This window comes from Coregonus lavaretus (assembly GCF_964263955.1).
Source record: "Coregonus lavaretus genome assembly, chromosome: 19".
Lineage (NCBI taxonomy): Eukaryota > Metazoa > Chordata > Actinopteri > Salmoniformes > Salmonidae > Coregonus > Coregonus lavaretus.
The window spans coordinates 15,410,637-15,430,572 of record NC_140006.1 but is presented as its reverse complement, the minus strand read 5'-3'; the positions used below and the strand labels follow the sequence as shown (position 1 = coordinate 15,430,572).

Sequence of the window (19,936 nt, the reverse complement as noted above, 5' to 3'; positions counted from 1 at the left end):
GCCAGCCCAGCCCGGCCTGTTCCGGCCACTCGCACCAGGGATACGGTGCGCTTCGCCAGCCCGGCCCGGCCTGTTCCGGCCACTCGCACCAGGGATACGGTGCGCGTCGCCAGCCCTTTCCCACCAGTGCCTACACCACGCCCCAAGCCTCCTGTGTGTCTCCCGAGTCCTGTGCGTCCTGTTGCTGCTCTCCGCACTAGGCTTAATGTGAGTCCCCAGGGTCCAGCATGCCCTGTTCCGGCTCTCCGCACTAGCCCTTATGTGCGTTCCCAGGGTCCAGCATGCCCTGTTGCTTCTCCCCGCACTAGCCCTGAGATGCGTGTCCTCAGCCCGGTACCTCCAGTTCCGGCACCACGCATCAGGCCTACGGTGCGTCCCCAGGGCCAAGCATGCCCTGTTGCTGCTTCCCGCACTAGCCCTGAGATGCGTGTCCTCAGCCCGGTACCTCCAGTTCCGGCACCACGCATCAGGCCTACGGTGCGTCCCCAGGGTCCAGCATGCCCTGTTGCTTCTCCCCGCACTAGCCCTGAGATGCGTGTCCTCAGCCCGGTACCTCCTGTTCCGGCACCACGCACCAGGCCTACGATGCGCCTCAGACGGCCAGAGTCTGCCGTCTGCCCAACGGCGCCTGAACTGCCCGTCTGCCCAACGGCGCCTGAACTGCCCGTCTGCCCAACGGCGCCTGAACTGCCCGTCTGCCCAGCGGCGCCTGAACTGCCCGTCTGCCCAACGGCGCCTGAACTGCCCGTCTGCCCAACGGCGCTTGAACTGCCCGTCTGCCCAACGGCGCCTGAACTGCCTGTCTGCCCAACGCCGTCTGAACTGTCCGTCTGCCAAGCGCTGCATAAGCCGCCCGTCTGCCATGAGCCGTCAGAGCCGTCCGCCAGACCGGAGCTGCTAAAGCCTTCCGCCAGACAGGATCAGCCAGAGCCTTCCGCCAGACAGGATCAGCCAGAGCCTTCCGCCAGACAGGATCAGCCAGAGCCTTCCGCCAGACAGGATCAGCCAGAGCCTTCCGCCAGACAGGATCAGCCAGAGCCTTCCGCCAGACAGGATCAGCCAGAGCCTTCCGCCAGACCGGATCAGCCAGAGCCTTCCGCCAGACAGGATCAGCCAGAGCCTTCGGCCAGACAGGATCAGCCAGATCCGTCAGCCAGCCATGAGCAGCCAGATCCTTCAGCCAGCCATGAGCCGTTCAGCCAGGATCCGCCAGAGCCGTCCAGCCAGGATCCGCCAGAGCCAGCCAGCCAGGATCCGCCATTGAGTCAGGTGCTGCCCCTTATCCTGGTGCTGCCCCTTAGTCCGGTGCTGCCCCTTAGTCTGGTGCTGCCCCTTAGTCCGGTGCTGCCCCTTAGTCAGGTACTGTCCCTTAGTCCGGTGCTGCCCCTTAGTCCGGTGCTGCCCCTTAGTCCGGTGCTGCCCCTTAGTCCGGTGCTGCCCCTTAGTCCGGTGCTGCCCCTTAGTCCGGTGCCGCCCCTTAATCCAGTGGGGTTTAATTGGGGGGTGGTCAGGTGGAGGGGGCTACGGAAGCGGATAGTGACTAAGGTGGGGTGGGGACCACGACCTGGGCCAGAGCCGCCACCATGGACAGACGCCCACCCAGACCCTCCCCTAGACTGTAGGCTGGTGCGCCCGGAGTTCGCACCTTTAGGGGGGGGTACTGTGACACTCTGGCTCCATGGACTTTGATTATTGAGCCAGGGTTGTTCATTTTCATTGTTTGGGTGTATTTCTATGTTGGGGATTCTAGTTGTTCATTTCTATGTTGGGTGATTGTTCTTGATTAGTCATATGACTCCCAATCGGAGGTAACGAGTGTCTGCTGTCGGCTCGTTATCTCTGATTGGGAGCCATATTTAAACTGTGTGGTTTCTCCTTGGGTTGTGGGTTTTTGTTCCATGTTTCTGTCAGTGTTACAGAGGACTTCACTATCGTCATTTGTTGTTTTTCGTGGTTGCTTTATTAAATAAAGTCATCATGTTCACTCCACGCGCTGCGTATTGGTCCGCTTCTTCAGACGATCGTGACAGTGTGTCCAAACTTTTGACTGGTACTGAACACCTTCCTAATATTGAGTTGCACCCCTTTTGCCCTCAGAACAGCCTAAATTCATTGGGGCATGGACTCTACAAGGTGTCGAAAGCATTCCACAGGGATGCTGGTCCATGTTGACTCCAACGCTTCCCACAGTTGTGTCAAGTTGGCTGGATGTCCTTTGGGTGGTGGACCATTCTTGATACACACAGGAAACTGTTGAGCGTGACAAACCCAGTAGCGTTGCAGTTCTTGACAAACTCAAACCGGTGCGCCTGGCACCTACTACCATACCCCGTTCAAAGGCACTTAAATCTTTTGTCTTGCCCATTCACCCTCTGAATGGCACACATACACAATTAATGTCTCAGTTGTCTCAAGGCTTAAGGATCCTTATTTAACCCGTCTACTCCCCTTCATCTAAACGGATTTAAGTGGATTTAACAAGTGACATCAATAAGGGATCAAAGCTTTCAAATGGATTCATCTGGTCAGTCTATGTCATGGAAAGAGTTCCTAATGTTTTGTACACTCAGTGTATTTTCCATTGTTCGAGCGGTCACTTGGCTATCTTGTCAATATAATAGATCATCTTTGTGTATATACATAATTAGGACCCCTAGCACGGCAGGGAATAAGTCAGATAACTAAACGTGCTTTCCCCATCCTGATGAGTATCACTCTTTTCCCTCCTGCTACCTTTTCCTCCTGTGGACAATTCAGAACTACAATTATTATCAGAGTGGAAATACTGCCTCCTTGTTATTCTCCTCCTGTAAGTGGGTCCTTCCAAGGTACACCACGGAGCAAAACTATGCAAGCCAGGATGCTAGATACTGTCGTGCGTGCAGACAGTATGGTCAGTGGAGGAGGAGAGAGACTGTCGAGTGACACACAGCGTTTGTTCTGATTTTAGCTGCCGGTGAGGGGCAGGACTCGCAGGAGTTATGTTTGTAAAATAATGTGATCAAGCTATGTAGCCTATTGATTCCTTCTTGATGAATAAATAAAACAAAAATGTTTTGTTGTTTCTCTGTAATCTAGCAATTTTATGAAGTTGGCATTAGCTAGCCAGCTAGATAGTTTCCGAATCTCCCAACTTCATAACTATAGTAGCTACCAAGCCACTTCAGGCTATCAATCAATTTAGAGTAGCTTGTCTCACTATCTTAACTGGCATGCCTGCTGGCAAGGTTGCTAGACTTTAGAAAAGACTAACATTGCTTTAATTATTGGGTTATGATACTATATACCAGTGTTGCAGTGCCAGTGTGGCAGTTGTACTAAACTCCGAAGGCATACAAGTTCTTTAAAATCAATGTGCATAATTCATTAAAATGACAACTAAACAGCTAAAGTGATATGCTTAGATAACCTATGCAGAGAAAACAAATATATATCTATATTTATATATATAGATTTTTTTTTTTTACATACAATTAGGTATAATGATTATGGCTCTAGATTGCAGGAAAAAGTGGTTTCAGGTGTTTGAAAAATGCTACATTCTCAGACTTATGGCAGCAGGACAGCTCCCCTCCGGACCGCCGCACCTCCATCGTCACATACTTCGTGCCTCCTCTAAAATAATGGGTGCATGATGCCCCTGAGAACAGACACAGATATTCTGGGGGGATCCTCTCAGGTCCAGACCACGGATTATACTCTGAAAACTGTGTTAGTCAACAGCATAGAGAGGACAGGACAGCCTGCTTGGCTGGATGGATGGACCAGATGCAGTGGCGTCGGGACAGCCTGTACATTCTCACCGTGAGCTGCTGACTCACTACCAGGGTGTGTGTGTGTCAGTGTCTCTTCCTGATTAGAAAATGGACAGTAGGCAATTCACCGAGACAGATTGCACAGGTTTACTTTGCACTGCAACCAGTGGCGGCTCCTGAAAAAATTCTCAGGAGGGGCAATTTTTCTGATGATTTAGGTGACCTACACACATTTTTAAAAAGATATGTCCAGCAACAACATGAAGACAGGGGCAGCATATAAGTCAATACCAGAAGCATTTATTGACTGATCTGGGGAGATGGATTCCAGTTTCTGTGACAGATTATAAATAATCTCTGATGCCTTTGTTATATTAGCTTTTGGTTGAATGTACTGTCGTAGTAAATATATAATGTTATAGCTTGGTCTGACTAAAATCTTGTGCATGACCCATTTTGTGTTGGGCGTTTGTTTTCAATCAATGCTGTTCCTATCCTATAACAATGGACAAAAGAGTCCTATCTTGTCAGCCTTGTCAGCAGGTGGCCAAGGACAACACCCACGCCATAGGTCTCTCAGTTCTTCCAACTCACGAGTTCTTGCTCTGAGGACACACACACACACACACACACATCATCACTGATAACACACACACACACACACATCATCACTGTTAAACACACACACACACACACATCATCACTGTTAAACACACACACACACACACACACAAAAATCCCCTCTCTTTAGGCTGAACATTTGAAGACAGAGAACCCGACTCAGAGCCAATGCAACAGTGGAGGGGACCTCGCCCAACTCATCAGGACCAATCAGAAGATCAGAACTACTAGATTCAACCTACATCATTTATTGTATAAAATGTCAGCACACAATGTTTTCGGGGCTCTCTTCAGATAGCTCCCTAAGAGTTTGACGAACGAGTCCGTGCACGCGATTCCAGATATCTTTACCTCTGAATAAACTGCCTTTATTATACCATATCCACCCTGTCCAAAGTCTCTACTTGGTCTCAGTTCTCCAGTAAACTTGTGATTATCAACAGTACACAACGGTAACAAACAATTGGGGGAACTCACGGGGCAGATAGTAAGGTCGCAGTGACACAGAAAGCAGTTCAATGTCGGGGCTCGGGGGTACAGAGTCGCTCTCTTACCAGGATCGATTTTCCCTGTGACTGTCAGATCGAGGTCCGCTCCGACCAGGGTGAAGCCGGCCGGCTCCACTTCTCTGTCCGGGACTCTGTCATCCAGCCAAGTCTCCCAGCTGTATTGGATTCCGCTGCCAGCAACGTTTTCATTATTTAGTCCGTTCGTAGCGGGTATGTACACGATCAACAAGATCAGTCCAAAACCCACCACTGGAAATCCATGGTTGGCAGAATGTTTGTAAACTAAGTGTACAAATTAAAAACATAAAATAACGCCACTAAGTGTACAAATTAAAAACATAAAATAACGCCACACTGCAGGTCGCAACAGAGACGCTGCTAGCCGCTATTTGCTTAGTTACGTTCATGGTTACGTCACGTATGACGAAAGCGCGTAAGTGCAAGCCCACAGACACCCATAGAGAATGTATTGAAAGCTTTGAAATTTGAAAAAAATAGATTTTACATGACAGGCTATGAGAGACTTCTGGGCGATTTTCAACCTGACTGAAATCGCCCAAAAACGGGCGGGGCCATTTGAAGCACGACTTTAGCCTGATTTGACATTTAGTGGCAGTCAGATCAGATTACAACACTGATAACTACTGTTGCCGTGATATAATTGATTAGAAAAAAAATCCCTTCCTTTTCCCGTTTGGCAGTGCGTCGCCCATATCGCCCTATTGAACAGGCCGTCCCTGACTGCAACACTGAAAGTGACAGAATGGCAGCTCTGATTACACTTCCAACTTAACCTTTGTCCCAGCTTCACCTGTTCAGTTTAAACCTAATAAACAATGTTACCTGGTTTGAACTCTCTGACTGACTTGACCTGAAACTGTCTCCCCCATAACCTCATCACTTTCTCTCATGGTAATCTTTGCACATGTACATTCTTCCATTGATATTCATACTGTTTTATATACTGAACAAAAATATAAACGCAACATACAACAATTTTAATGATTTTACTGAGTTACAGTTCATATAAGGAAGTTATTCAATTGAAATTATTAAATTTGTGCATAAAATTTGATAGAAATAAGCTTTTATTTCAGCACATGAGACCAATACTTTACATGTTGCGTTTATATTTTTGTTCAGTATATATTTAAATTTTAGTAATTTAGCAGACACTCTTATCCAGAGCAATTTACAGGAGCAATTAGGTTTAAGTGCCTTGCTCAAGGGGACATTGCCAGATCTTTCACCTAGTTGACCCAGGGATCCTTTGGTTACTGGCCCAACGCTCTTAACCGCTAGTCTACCTGCAACCATTTAGTCTATGCCATCCATTGCTGTCTTACTATAACTATCCGTCCTTTGAAAAAACTTCTGAGCAAGGACGGCTGGAGAATGAATTACCTTTATAGTCACACCTAAAATACACCCATCAAATCTGCTCTCAGGCGTTGGCAATTGAGTTTTTCTCCTTCAGGTTTCCACAGCCAATGACAGCGCTCTTCCCTCTGTCTCCATCTGCCTCTCCCATTCCACACCAGCCTGGTCACCCAATAAAATGGCAGGAGCTTTCTGACTGGCAGCCAATCAGCAGCTAGTTGCTATGTTGGAGGCAGACTCTGTAGCCCAGTGACATTGACATGGTGATTATTTTCTTTCACCAGCACATGCTGCTGGGAAGGCATGAAATAAATTAGGTTATGTATGCATACATTGTCATTTTTGTAACACTGCAGAATCTTGAAGATCCCCAAACATTTAACCCAAAATGTTCCTAACTGCTTTATAACATTCAGGCAATTTTCACACAATCACAAATAAGAATAGTCCTATCTTCTCTATACAATTTGTTTTAATGTAATTTCAACCCAGTAAAAATCTTATTTTATTACCTGTAATTTTATTAGATCAATGCGTGCTTAGATTTTTACTTCCCTTCTTAATTTTATCCAGGCCTACTGTGTATTTTATCACTAATTTGCACACATTGTTCCATTTCTGAACCACCAGTGTTGACTGAATCATTAATCCTATTTATTTGGTATTATATTAGCCATTTGACTGTCTATCCCAGGGCATTCCTTCCTCAGGGTCCTCACATAAATTAAATCTATAGCAAATAATTAACCGTTTATAAACTACTTAGAATCCCTTCATAAATACCATGAAGTCTTATATTTTCCCATGTTTATGTAACCTTACATGGTTGTTTTTGGCCTGGCTTTTTGGCAAAAACTACCTCTGGCACCTCTGGTCAGATAGAGGAATGAGGCCGGACGTTCAGCCTGACGTCCAGCTGGTTCAGCAGAGTTAGCAGCAGCCTTCTACTGACTAACCGCCCTATGCTTGCTAACAAACAATCCAGGGTGATTCTAATCCAGCAAATTAGATCTGTGGGAGCCAGTTTGGCAGCTAGGGGATCCATCCCTCACATACTGTCCTCCTCTAATTACACCACCTTATCATATCATTTTATTCATTCATGTATTTATTTATCCAGGATAGTCCTCTCTTAGTAGGCTAACAATTGCCACTGTTTCCCAAGCAGGGAGTCCTCATTTTGATCCCACTTACTCTTACCTATTCAGTTTGAGTCCACAAGCACCTTGTCTGACCTCTGATTTAACCTGCGGAACCCCAAGTGGCCCCGGCCCCCTCATAATCCTTAAAACCCAACTACATTCAGCCACGGGCTGATGTTTTCTTGAGTGGATGGTCGGGGGGTGGGAACATTATTGTAAATAATTTTCATACTGCAAATTGACCGCAAGAAGCCCAAACAGATTGAACATTGAAATAATTTCAAACATTGGTTACATTGGGATTCGATCACATCCCACTGGGCACACCATGTCATTTCAACGTGGATAATTGGGTAATATTTGGTAGATAGGTTGATCAATGAGATTCCAACCTATTTTCACTTACTCAAAAAGACAGCCAAAAGTTTGTCGAATTCCTAATGTGTTGTCAGTCACTATGCTTTCTTAACCCTCCCGTAGTCCTAGGGTCAAAATGACCCGCCACTGTGTTGAACCAACTTTATTTAATTTTTATATTTTTGGGATCATGAGACTTTAAAGAAAGTATCACTGCCTCCTTCTCACAAATGATCCAAAAAATATAAAAATTAAATAAAGTTGGTTCAACACAGTGGCGGGTCATTTTGACCCTAGGACAACGGGAGTTAAAGCACAACCAAATTCCAATGGAAAATCAATGTCAGATTTTTGGTTTAGTTGTCAACTAAATGTGTTATCTCTGCGCTTTCAACCATTTAAAAGCACACCAAAGTTCAAATGGGAATACAATGTCAGATATTTCGTTTATTTATACACCAATTTAATATGTTATCACTCTGCTTGATTGATCAAATAGCACAGCCAACTGACCTGGATTGCAGTTAGTTGAGATTACATTAAAGTACATGGTGCAAGTGATCAATGCCATTTGAGATTCTGTGCAGATTATTATAGCAATTATGAAGATTTCACTGACCTGCGACCCTGAACATGAACACTTTCTATGATTACAGAAGAATACATTTATTGTTACAGTAACCTCAAAATGTGGCCACGGCTGGCCCTTAAATGTACATGGGGGGCTAATATCAATAAAATGCATGTCAATCTCTCCTGGCTCAAAGTAGAGGAGAAATTGACTACATCACTACTTGTCTTTGTGTGAAGTATTGACGTGTTGAAAGCACCGAACTGTCTGTTCAAAAAGCTAACACACAGCTCAGACACCCATACATACCCCACAAGACATGCTATCAGGGGTCTCTTCAAAGTCTCCAAGTCCAGAACGGACTCTGGGAAATGCACCAATACTACATAGAGCTATGACTACATGGAACTCTTTACCACATCAAGTAACTCAAGCGAGCAGTAAATAAGAAGAAAAAAACCCCTGAATAAACAACATGGCACGGCACACCGCAGACTGTGAAGACTAGAGACACACACACACAAACAAACACATGCATACGCACACACTCTAACCCATACACTCTACACACACACACACATTGTAATGTTGTGGTATTGTGGATTTTATATTGTACATTTGTAATATTAGAGGAATAATGGAATAATGTATTGTATGATGTATATTGTTATTTATGATGTAGGCTGTTGTTGTGTTTTGTTGTGATGTTACCTGTTTTAACCCTGTTTGGACCCCAGGAAGAGCTAATGGGGATCCTAATAAATACTAAATACTAGATGTGTCACTCATTTTAAGGTTGATTAAATACTGTTACATTAAGATAGCATTAACATTAGGCTATTTACTGTCTTACAAAAGTAATATTGAATTGTGTTTGGATGACAACCTAACCAAATATCAACATTTAAAGGAGATGTATCTACTGCTTGGATAGTTCCATCTGAGTCACTGGCTTAATCCTATTCTTTCACTTTTATTTTTGGTTGAGATGGAGACTTTAATCCAAAATATGAATTTGTTAACTTGTTGACTGTATTACAAAAGTGATATTGAATTGTGTTTGGTTGTCAACGCAACCAAATATAAACTTTTGAAGGATAAATCCATCTGTGCTACTGAGTCTGGCTTTAATTCCAGTTTGTCTACAAATTAATAATTGATATGTTGGATTCAAATCTCCATTTCAACCAAACATCTACGTTAAAGAGTAGGACTAAATCAAATCAAACTTTAAATGCACTTTAAATACAGTTTGATTTGATTTAATCATATTCTTTTATTTTTGGTTGAGATGGAGAAGTGAATCCAAAATATTTATTATTAACTTTAAATCAACCAAAGTTTGAAACCCTAGGCCTATATGTATTGTATTTTAATTAATCCTGTGCTGAATTTAAACAATAGCTGTTGGATGATTTGTTTAAAACCCTTGATGAGAGACCGAAGGGATAGCTGTAGATAGATCAACTCTCCAGTAGAAAGTGTTGCTCAGCCAATTGTTTTTTTCTTATAGTGAATATTATGTCTTGTTACCCTTCCCCAGATCTGTGCCACAACAAAATCCTGTCTCGGCACTCTACGGACAATTCCTTCAACCTCATGGCTTGGTTTTTGCTCTGACGTGCACTGTCAAATGTGGGACCTTATATAGACAGGTGTGTGCCTTTCCAAATCATGTCCAATCAATTGAATTTACCACAGGTGGACTCCAATCAAGTTGTAGAAACATCTCAAGGATGACCAATGGAAACAGGATGCACCTGAGCTCAATTTCGAGTCTCATAGCAAAGGGTTGGAATAATTATGTAAATAAGGTATTTCTGCTTTAAACTTTTAATACATTTGCAAACATGTCATTATGGGGTATTGTGTGTAGATTGCTGAGGATTTTTATTTATTTAATCGATTTTAGATTAAGGTTGTAAAGTAACAAAATGTGGAAAAAGTCAAGGGGTCTGAATTATTTCCGAATGCACTGTACATACTGTACTCTCGACATAGCTCATCCTATATAACTACTGCTGTACATACCTTTTTCCTACTTCTATATTGTCCATACTGTCTATACACACCACATATTTATATTCCAGACTCTGAAATTGCTTGTTTTGATATTTCTTAATTTCTTGTATCTTCTTCTTCTTCTTCTTCCTTGGGAGGGTTTATTTGTGTATTAGTATTGTATTGTTAGACATTTACTGCACTGCTTGAGATAAAAACACAAGCATTTCACTGCACTTGCTTTAACATCTGCTAATCTGTGTAAGCGACAAATAAACTTTGATTTGATTTTAAGTCTGAATGAAACCCTATGTGCATGAAGAGGCCATGACCTGCTCAGCTCAATTAAAAACACTCACTCTGTGCCCTGTCATTTAACAATCAACAGCACTTTCAGTCTTGGGCAATTACAAACAGACTGCAGCAAAGATAGGGAGGGATATTGCAAACTAGGCATTTCTTACTTCTCTTATGACCAAGTGCTACTACATGCAGGATTATCATGAGGATAATCGTGTGGTTTTAACTATGGTTGTGACCTGCATTTTGGTAGGCAAGCAGGCAGCAATGCAGGCTTTTGGTTACAGCATCTTTGGCCCAGGCCCTTATTGCTGCTGATTTTAATGTTTCACTTCCACGCTAAAGGCAATGCTGCCATCTAGTGGTCTTGATATGATTAGACGTTTGGTATTTGCTTAGTTAGGCCTAGTCATTAAACTCAAGACCGTCGATCCAGAAAAGTAGATTGACAGTCTGTATGCGGAAGTTGCCTGCAGCAAGTAACTAGCTAGCCAACTAAAGAAATTGATGAGGACTAGCAAGCAACTGTGCAGGTTGGTGTATTATATTTTCTTTGTGAAGATAAGATTCAATTTGAGCATCTTCGATTGTCATGATTTTCCATTCAAATAATAAAATGGTCTGACCCCATCTCTCACATAACCTAGCAGGCGCGCTTAATTGGTATGTTTGCTTTATAGGAAAGATGTTGTCATGAACCGGTTTACAGTTTCAACCAGATCAGATGGTGGTGATGATATTTTGTTAACTGATAACATGCACAGTTATATGCAGCACTTTAACTCAATGGAGATAAGAATTCCAAAACACAGTTTAAGACAAAATCAAATCAAATTGTATTTGTGACATGCGCCGAATACAACAGATGTAGTAGACATTACATTGAAATGCTTACTTACAAGCCCTTAACCAGCAATGCAGTTTTAAGAAAAATAAGTGTTAAGTAAAAAATAGATAAGTAAAAATATAAAAATAAATAAGAAATCATTAAAGAGCAGCAGTAAAATAACAGTAGCGAGGCTATATACAGGGGGTACCAGTACAGAGTCAATGTGCGGGGAAACAGGTCAGTCGAGGTAATTGAGGTAATATGTACATGTAGGTAGAGTTAAAGTGACTATGCATAGATAATAAACAGAGAGTGGCAGCAGTGTAAAAGAGGGGGTGGGTGGGGGGACAGACAATGCAAATAGTCCGGGTAGCCATTTGATTAGCTGTTCAGGAGTCTTATGGCTTGGGGGTAGAAGCTGTTAAGAAGCCTTTTGGACCTAGATTTGGCGCTCCGGTACCGCTTGCCGTGCAGTAGCAGAGAGAACAGTCTATGACTAGGGTGGCTGGAGTCTTTGACAATTTTTAGGGCCTTCCTCTGACACCGCCTGGTATAGAGGTCCTGGATGGCAGGAAGCTTGGCCCCAGTGATGTACTGGGCCGTACGCACTACCCTCTGTAGTGCCTTGCGGTCGGAGGCCGAGCAGTTGCCGTTCCAGGCAGTGATGCAACCAGTCAGGATTCTCGCGGTGGTGCAGCTGTATAACTTTTTGAGGATCTGAGGACCCATGCCAAATATTTTCAGTCTCCTGAAAACAACAGGCAGAACAGCAGGATAAAATATAAATTTGGCACTTGTATCATTATGATGGTATTTGTTAACATATACCAGCATGTTACAATATGTATATGTTATGTGATGTTTGAGATTGTATAATCTTTCATGTTTCTTGTGCTCTTCTCCCTAGAGTCAGATGATGTGTCTGCTTGGAGAGTCCTGCACCATGAAGCAGTAGTATGTGTGTACATTGTCTGTGACACCACCCCTGTCTCTGTCCCCGTGACAGAGCCACCATGTCCTCAGTAATGTTTCCACCCCGCTCCCCACCTTCCTCCACCTCCATCCCTGGGAGCAGTGTCTGCGGTGGCGGTGACATATCTGCAGCTGGCGTGATGACCCATTTCCCTGAGCAGGCTCTGTTTGCGTCGGACCTCTATGCCCGGCTCATCCTGGCCCAAATGAATAAGATGTGTCTACGGGCAGACTTCTGTGACGTCAGGCTGTGGCTGGGAGGCCGGGTGTTCAGTGTCCACAAACTGGTCCTGGCTGCCAGCAGCCCGTACTTTTCTGCTCTGTTCTCTGGGTGGATGAGCGAGGCAGACAAGGAGGAGGTCCAGATCCTGGGGGTGGAGGCACAGGTGTTTGAGGTCCTGCTGGAGTTCATATACACAGGTTTGTCCTGTCATGAAATGTACCATTTACTGAGTGTGTAGTGTACAGTAGTGTTCATACAAAGAACAGGATATGATACAGATTTCTTTGTGTTTCTTTAAACTGAATCTGTCCAGGCATGATTAATGTGACGGTGGAGAACATGCAGGAGCTGATGGTGGCAGCAGACATGCTGCAGCTGAGTGAGGTGGTGTCTATCTGTGGAGAGTTCCTCAAAGGCCACATGGAGTCCAACTGTGTGGGGGTATACCAGTTCCTGGAGCAGATCGCCTGCATGGACATGCTGGAGTTCACTGAGAACTACATCCATGTACACTTTCTGGAGGTGCTACACACAGTCTTTTTCTTCCTCCATCTCTGTCCATCTTCAGATTCTCTCTTCCCCCTTCACCTCTTTCCCCTTCCATCTCATTCCAATCTGCTGAGTGTGTGTAACAAAAAGTGAATAACCTGTTACCAACCTGTTATAACACTTACACCAACAAACAAAATCACAATCGGAACATCTGACCTTTAGGTGTGTGTGTCGGATGAGTTCTGGGTCCTGTCCAAGGACCAGCTGGTGAAGCTGCTGCGGAGCGAGGAGTTGCGGATCAAAGATGAGTACCAGGTATTCACGGCGGCCATGGACTGGGTCCTTCAGGACGTGGCCAAGAGGAAGAAACGTGGTGGAGGTGCTGGACCCAGTCAGGTTCCCCCTGCTCTCCCTACAGAGACTCTTCAAGTACATAGAAGGTGATGAGATGGAATGATACTCCTGATTTGTCAAGCAGGCTCTATCTTATTTTTACTTATTTATCAAGAAATCCTCTTTTAATTCTTACACCATTATAATTGATTTACATTGTTGCGCTGCTTATCAATTACATCATATCATTTCTCTGTGTAGGCATTTCTGACTTTAGCCTGCGGGTGGCGCTGCAGACACTGCTGAGGAGGTCAACAAGTCTCCCAAGGAGAATAAGATGTACAGCCTGTTACAGCCAGCCAAGATGAGGCCCAGGAGAAAGGCCAGGAAATACCTCTGTGCCATAGGTAAGTAAACCTCAGTTCAGCACCTGAAAGCATTTATATGATGACAACAGTATTAGGGCAGTCATTTCTGTTGAAGCATCTTCATTGTAAACTCAGCAGTACTAGCTGGATCCAAATTAAATTGTTCAATTTCGTGACGTGATCCAGGCTATGTTGTGTTACGGTTGGTTTCTCCTGTTTCAGGAGGCTACACTCGGCTGCAAGGCGGCCGTTGGAGTGACAGCCGGGCCCTAAGCTGCGTGGAGCGCTTTGACTCGTTCAGCCAGTACTGGACCACAGTGTCCTCCCTGCACCAGGCCTGCAGCGGACTGGGAGTGGCTGTGCTGGAGGGCATGATCTATGTCTTGGGAGGTGAGACAGTCAAATTTTTGTTATTTAACCAGGATAGTCCTCATTAACGAGTCCTGTCTGTGGTTCTGTTTGTACAGAGAACATGCCATGTGTCTCAATCTATGTGTTTTCCTCAGGGCTATACAGTTCAATTTCTACTATTCTGTTTCTTGTCATTTCCCAGGGGAGAAGGACTCCATGATATTTGACTGCACAGAGAGATACGACCCGGTGACTAAGCAGTGGGCGGCTGTGGCCTCTCTCAACTTCCCTCGCTGTGGGGTCGGGGTCTGCCCCAGTCACGGGGTGTTCTACGCACTGGGTAATTCCTCACACCCAAATTTCTCCCCTTGAAGTAAACACGCATCCAACATGATTGGACAGGTGAAAGCAAGGTTTCCACTACATAGCTTTCACCAATCCAGTCATGTCAGATTGTTCTTTTTTTTTGAGAAGGGGAGGAACAAATGAGTGTTCCAAGTATTTGAACAGTGTCCAAGTCTTTCTTTTGGGATAAAAAAAAAAAAAAAGTATATGGGATAAGATACTGTATGAATAGGTCACCATGATGTCTCCTCACTACTGTGTTTCTGCAGGTGGTTGGGTTGGATCAGAGATTGGGAAGACGATGGAGCGGTACGACCCGACCGAGAATAAGTGGGAGATCATTGGAAGCATGGCAGTGCCTCGATACTACTTTGGCTGCTGCGAGTTACAGGGTAACTCAATTCAATTCACTTTCTTTATCCCAATTATTTCTGGGCATAAAAGTGACAGGCAGACAATGCACAACAAGACATTTCTAACTAAATATACCATATCAATATAATTGCTTCTGCTGTCTCAATGTTTATTATCTCAATTACATAATTTCTCTGAATGGCCTCATTCCCCTCTCCCCTCTGTCTAGGCTTCATCTACAGTGGGGGAAAACAGTATTTAGTCAGCCACCAATTGTGCAAGTTCTCCCACTTAAAAAGATGAGAGAGGCCTGTAATTTTCATCATAGGTACACGTCAACTATGACAGACAAAATGAGAGAGAAAAAATCCAGAAAATCACATTGTAGGATTTTTTATGAATTTATTTGCAAATTATGGTGGAAAATAAGTATTTGGTCAATAACAAAAGTTTCTCAATACTTTGTTATATACCCTTTGTTGGCAATGACACAGGTCAAACGTTTTCTGTAAGTCTTCACAAGGTTTTCACACACTGTTGCTGGTATCTCCTCTAGAGCAGTGATGTTTTGGGGCTGTCGCTGGGCAACACAGACTTTCAACTCCCTCCAAAGATTTTCTATGGGGTTGAGATCTGGAGACTGGCTAGGCCCCTCCAGGACCTTGAAATGCTTCTTACGAAGCCACTCCTTCGTTGCCCGGGCGGTGTGTTTGGGATCATTGTCATGCTGAAAGACCCAGCCACGTTTCATCTTCAATGCCCATGCTGATGGAAGGAGGTTTTCACTCAAAATCTCACGATACATGGCCCCATTCATTCTTTCCTTTACACGGATCAGTCGTCCTGGTCCCTTTGCAGAAAAACAGCCCCAAAGCATGATGTATCCACCCCCATGCTTCACAGTAGGTATGGTGTTCTTTGGATGCAACTCGGCATTCTTTGTCCTCCAAACATGACGAGTTGAGTTTTTACCAAGAAGTTCTATTTTGGTTTCATCTGACCATATGACATTCTCCCAATCCTCTTCTGGATCATCCAAATGCACTCTAGCAATCTTCAGACGGGCCTGGACATGTACTGGCTTAAGCAGGGGGACACGTCTGGCACTGCAGGATTTGAGTCCCTGGTGGCGTAGTATGTTACTGATGGTAGGCTTTGTTACTTTGGTCCCAGCTCTCTGCAGGTCATTCACTAGGTCCCCCCGTGTGGTTCTGGGATTTTTGCTCACCGTTCTTGTGATCATTTTGACCCCACGGGGTGAGATCTTGCGTGGAGCTTCAGATCGAGGGAGATTATCAGTGGTCTTGTATGTCTTCCATTTCCTAATAATTGCTCCCACAGTTGATTTCTTCAAACCAAGCTGCTTACCTATTGCAGATTCAGTCTTCCCAGCCTGGTGCAGGTCTACAATTTTGTTTCTGGTGTCCTTTGACAGCTCTTTGGTCTTGGCCATAGTGGAGTTTGGAGTATGACTGTTTGAGGTTGTGGACAGGTGTCTTTTATACTGATAACAAGTTCAAACAGGTGCCATTAATACAGGTAACGAGTGGAGGACAGAGGAGCATCTTAAAGAAGAAGTTACAGGTCTGTGAGAGCCAGAAATCTTGCTTGTTTGTAGGTGACCAAATACTTATTTTCCACCATAATTTGCAAATAAATTCATAAAAAATCCTACAATGTGATTTTCTGGAGAAAAAAAATCTCAATTTGTCTGTCATAGTTGACGTGTACCTATGATGAAAATTACTGGCCTCTCTCATCTTTTTAAGTGGGAGAACTTGCACAGTTGGTGGCTGACTAAATACTTTTTTCCCCCACTGTATGTGATCGGGGGGATCAGTGATGAGGGGATGGAGCTGTGCTCAGCGGAGGTGTACGACCCCATCTCCCGGCGCTGGAGCGCCCTGCCCGTCATGGTGACCTGACGGGCCTACATGGGCGTAGCCTGCCTCAACAACTGCAAAATGCCGTAGGGGGCTGGAACGAGGCGCTGGGGTCCCTGGAGACGGTGGAAAAGTACTCGCCCGAGGAGGAGAGGGAGTTAGGGTAGATTTAAATACTGCTAGTCAGGTCAAAACTCAGAGGGGTTGGCACTCGGGCAGTCTTCACATGTCCATCCCAATTCAGACATACAGTGGGGAGAACAAGTATTTGATACACTGCCGATTTTGCAGGTTTTCCTACTTACAAAGCATGTAGAGGTCTGTAATTTTGATCATAGGTACACTTCAACTGTGAGAGACGGAATCTAAAATCCAGAAAATCACATTGTATGATTTTTAAGTAATTAATTTGCATTTTATTGCATCACATAAGTATTTGATACATCAGAAAAGCAGAACTTAATATTTGTTACAGAAACCTTTGTTTGCAATTACAGAGATCATACGTTTCCTGTAGGTCTTGACCAGGTTTGCACACACTGCAGCAGGGATTGGCCCACTCCTCCATACAGACCTTCTCCAGATCCTTCAGGTTTCGGGGCTGTCGCTGGGCAATACAGACTTTCAGCTCCCTCCAAAGATTTTCTATTGGGTTCAGGTCTGGAGACTGGCTAGGCCACTCCAGGACCTTGAGATGCTTCTTACGGAGCCACTCCTTAGTTGTCCTGGCTGTGTGTTTCGGGTCGTTGTCATGCTGGAAGACCCAGCCACGACCCATCTTCAATGCTCTTACTGAGGGAAGGAGGTTGTTGGCCAAGATCTCGCGATACATGGCCCCATCCATCCTCCCCTCAATACGGTGCAGTCATCCTGTCCCCTTTGCAGAAAAGCATCCCCAAAGAATGATGTTTCCACCTCCATGGTTCACGGTTGGGATGGTGTTCTTGAGGTTGTACTCATCCTTCTTCTTCATTCCAAACACGGTAAGTGGAGTTTAGACCAAAAAGCTATATTTTTGTCTCATCAGACCACATGACGTTCTACCATTCCTCCTCTGGATCATCCAGATGGTCATTGGCAAACTTCAGACGGGCCTGGACATGCGCTGGCTTGAGCAGGGGGACCTTGCGTGCGCTGCAGGATTTTAATCCATGACGGCGTAGTGTGTTACTAATGGTTTTCTTTGAGACTGTGGTCCCAGCTCTCTTCAGGTCATTTACCAGGTCCTGCTGTGTAGTTCTGGGCTGATCGCTCACCTTCCTCATGATCATTGATGCCCCACGAGGTGAGATCTTGCATGGAGCCCCAGACTGAGGGTGATTGACCGTCATCTTGAACTTCTTCCATTTTCTAATAATTGCGGCAACAGTTGTTGCCTTCTCACCAAGCTGCTTGCCTATTGTCCTGTAGCCCATCCCAGCCTTGTGCAGGTCTACAATTTTATCCCTGATGTCCTTACACAGCTCTCTGGTCTTGGCCATTGTGGAGAGGTTGGAGTCTGTTTGATTGAGTGTGTGGACAGGTGTCTTTTATACAGGTAACGAGTTCAAACAGGTGCAGTTAATACAGGTAATGAGTGGAGAACAGGAGGGCTTCTTAAAGAAAAACTAACAGGTCTGTGAGAGCCGGAATTCTTACTGGTTGGTAGGTGATCAAATACTTATGTCATGCAATAAAATGCAAATGAATTACTTAAAAATCATACAATGTGATTTTCTGGATTTTTGTTTTAGATTTTGTCTCTCACAGTTGAAGTGTACATATGATAAAAATTACAGACCTCTACATGCTTTGTAAGTAGGAAAACCTGCAAAATCGGCGGTGTCTCAAATACTTGTTCTCCCCACTGTATATAAATACAGCTTTGTTTGAAAAGCAACACGTTGTCACAATACCTCATCATAGTTTTATGTAGATAGTGACCTCAGACGGTGGACTCTGTTGAGATCTACAACCCCAACCTGGACGGAGATCGGCAACATGATCACCAGCCGCTGTGATGGGGGCGTGGCCGTGCTCTAAGAGGAGCCCTAATGGAACTAGAGTGGTTCGGTCGCCTTATGAGTAGCCTCGACTTTGCGGTTTTAGGTTTCTCTGGAACAAACCTGATTCTCAGATGAGAAAACTGTTTGATGTCTGGCACCGTGAGGTTACATGATGAGCAACCTTGCCCGAGACCTGGTTTGGTACCTGGGTGGACACACTAGACAACTGTATACAACACATCTTAGCCACATCAAAGACGAGTCCTTGAGTCATTGTAAACATAGCCTTCACCAGTAATGTGTTTAACTTTTGAACAGCAGTAGCAGAATGCTGCAGGATAATCTAATTCTGTTATTTCCCATATCCATGGTCATATCATACTCTCATATAGCCATAGAACATGAACACAGAGCCTTCTTCTAGCTAGAACAGTTTGGTATTTTCAAAATACAAGGCAAATCACTTTCTGTGGGCTTGGAGGGGAATAGATGGATTTCAGAATGTTTGGATTGTTTTTTATTGCTTTTATGTAACTGAACTAGAAGTTCATTGTACACTGAGACAAACAGATGACTGGGATACTGCCAACCGAGAGACCGTTGATTCAAATGGGCTAGCAGTACCTACTCCCAGTCAGTTACATGGCAGACCTGTCTGTCTCCATCACTCAGTCATATACTTCCTGCTGTTTCAGAGGTGTGCCAGTGTTTCTGGAGGGTAAATAGCTTTCATTGTTTACTGTATTGTCTCAGCTAATTTGTATGGACTTAAAAACATTGGTGCTTTCAGGACCATTACATTATCCATTGAAGTGTATAAAGGATGTTTGTCCGTTTCTGAGAATGGGATATTTGTCTGGCACTGATATACTATCAGTTGTTTCAACCTGTGCACATTGATTGTATATTTGAATAATACACTGCTCAAAAAAATAAAGGGAACACTTAAACAACACAATGTAACTCCAAGTCAATCACACTTCTGTGAAATCAAACTGTCCACTTAGGAAGCAACACTGATTGACAATACATTTCACATGCTGTTGTGCAAATGGAATAGACAACAGGTGGAAATTATAGGCAATTAGCAAGACACCCCCAATAAAGAAGTGGTTCTGCAGGTGGTGACCACAGACCACTTCTCAGTTCCTATGCTTCCTGGCTG

The 19,936-nt window shown here is 44.3% G+C and overlaps 1 pseudogene across 1 annotated transcript; it reads left to right on the top strand.

The window, feature by feature from the left end:
* The first annotated feature begins 12,023 nt into the window (after nt 1–12,023).
* Nucleotides 12,024–19,719, top strand: LOC311146985 (actin-binding protein IPP-like; annotated as a pseudogene). Its single transcript, XR_014615609.1, has 10 exons — nt 12,024–12,857; nt 12,974–13,182; nt 13,375–13,592; nt 13,747–13,892; nt 14,076–14,243; nt 14,407–14,544; nt 14,819–14,941; nt 16,716–16,949; nt 17,736–17,769; nt 18,715–19,719. The product of XR_014615609.1 is annotated as an actin-binding protein IPP-like (transcript).
* The last annotated feature ends 217 nt before the right edge of the window (nt 19,720–19,936 follow it).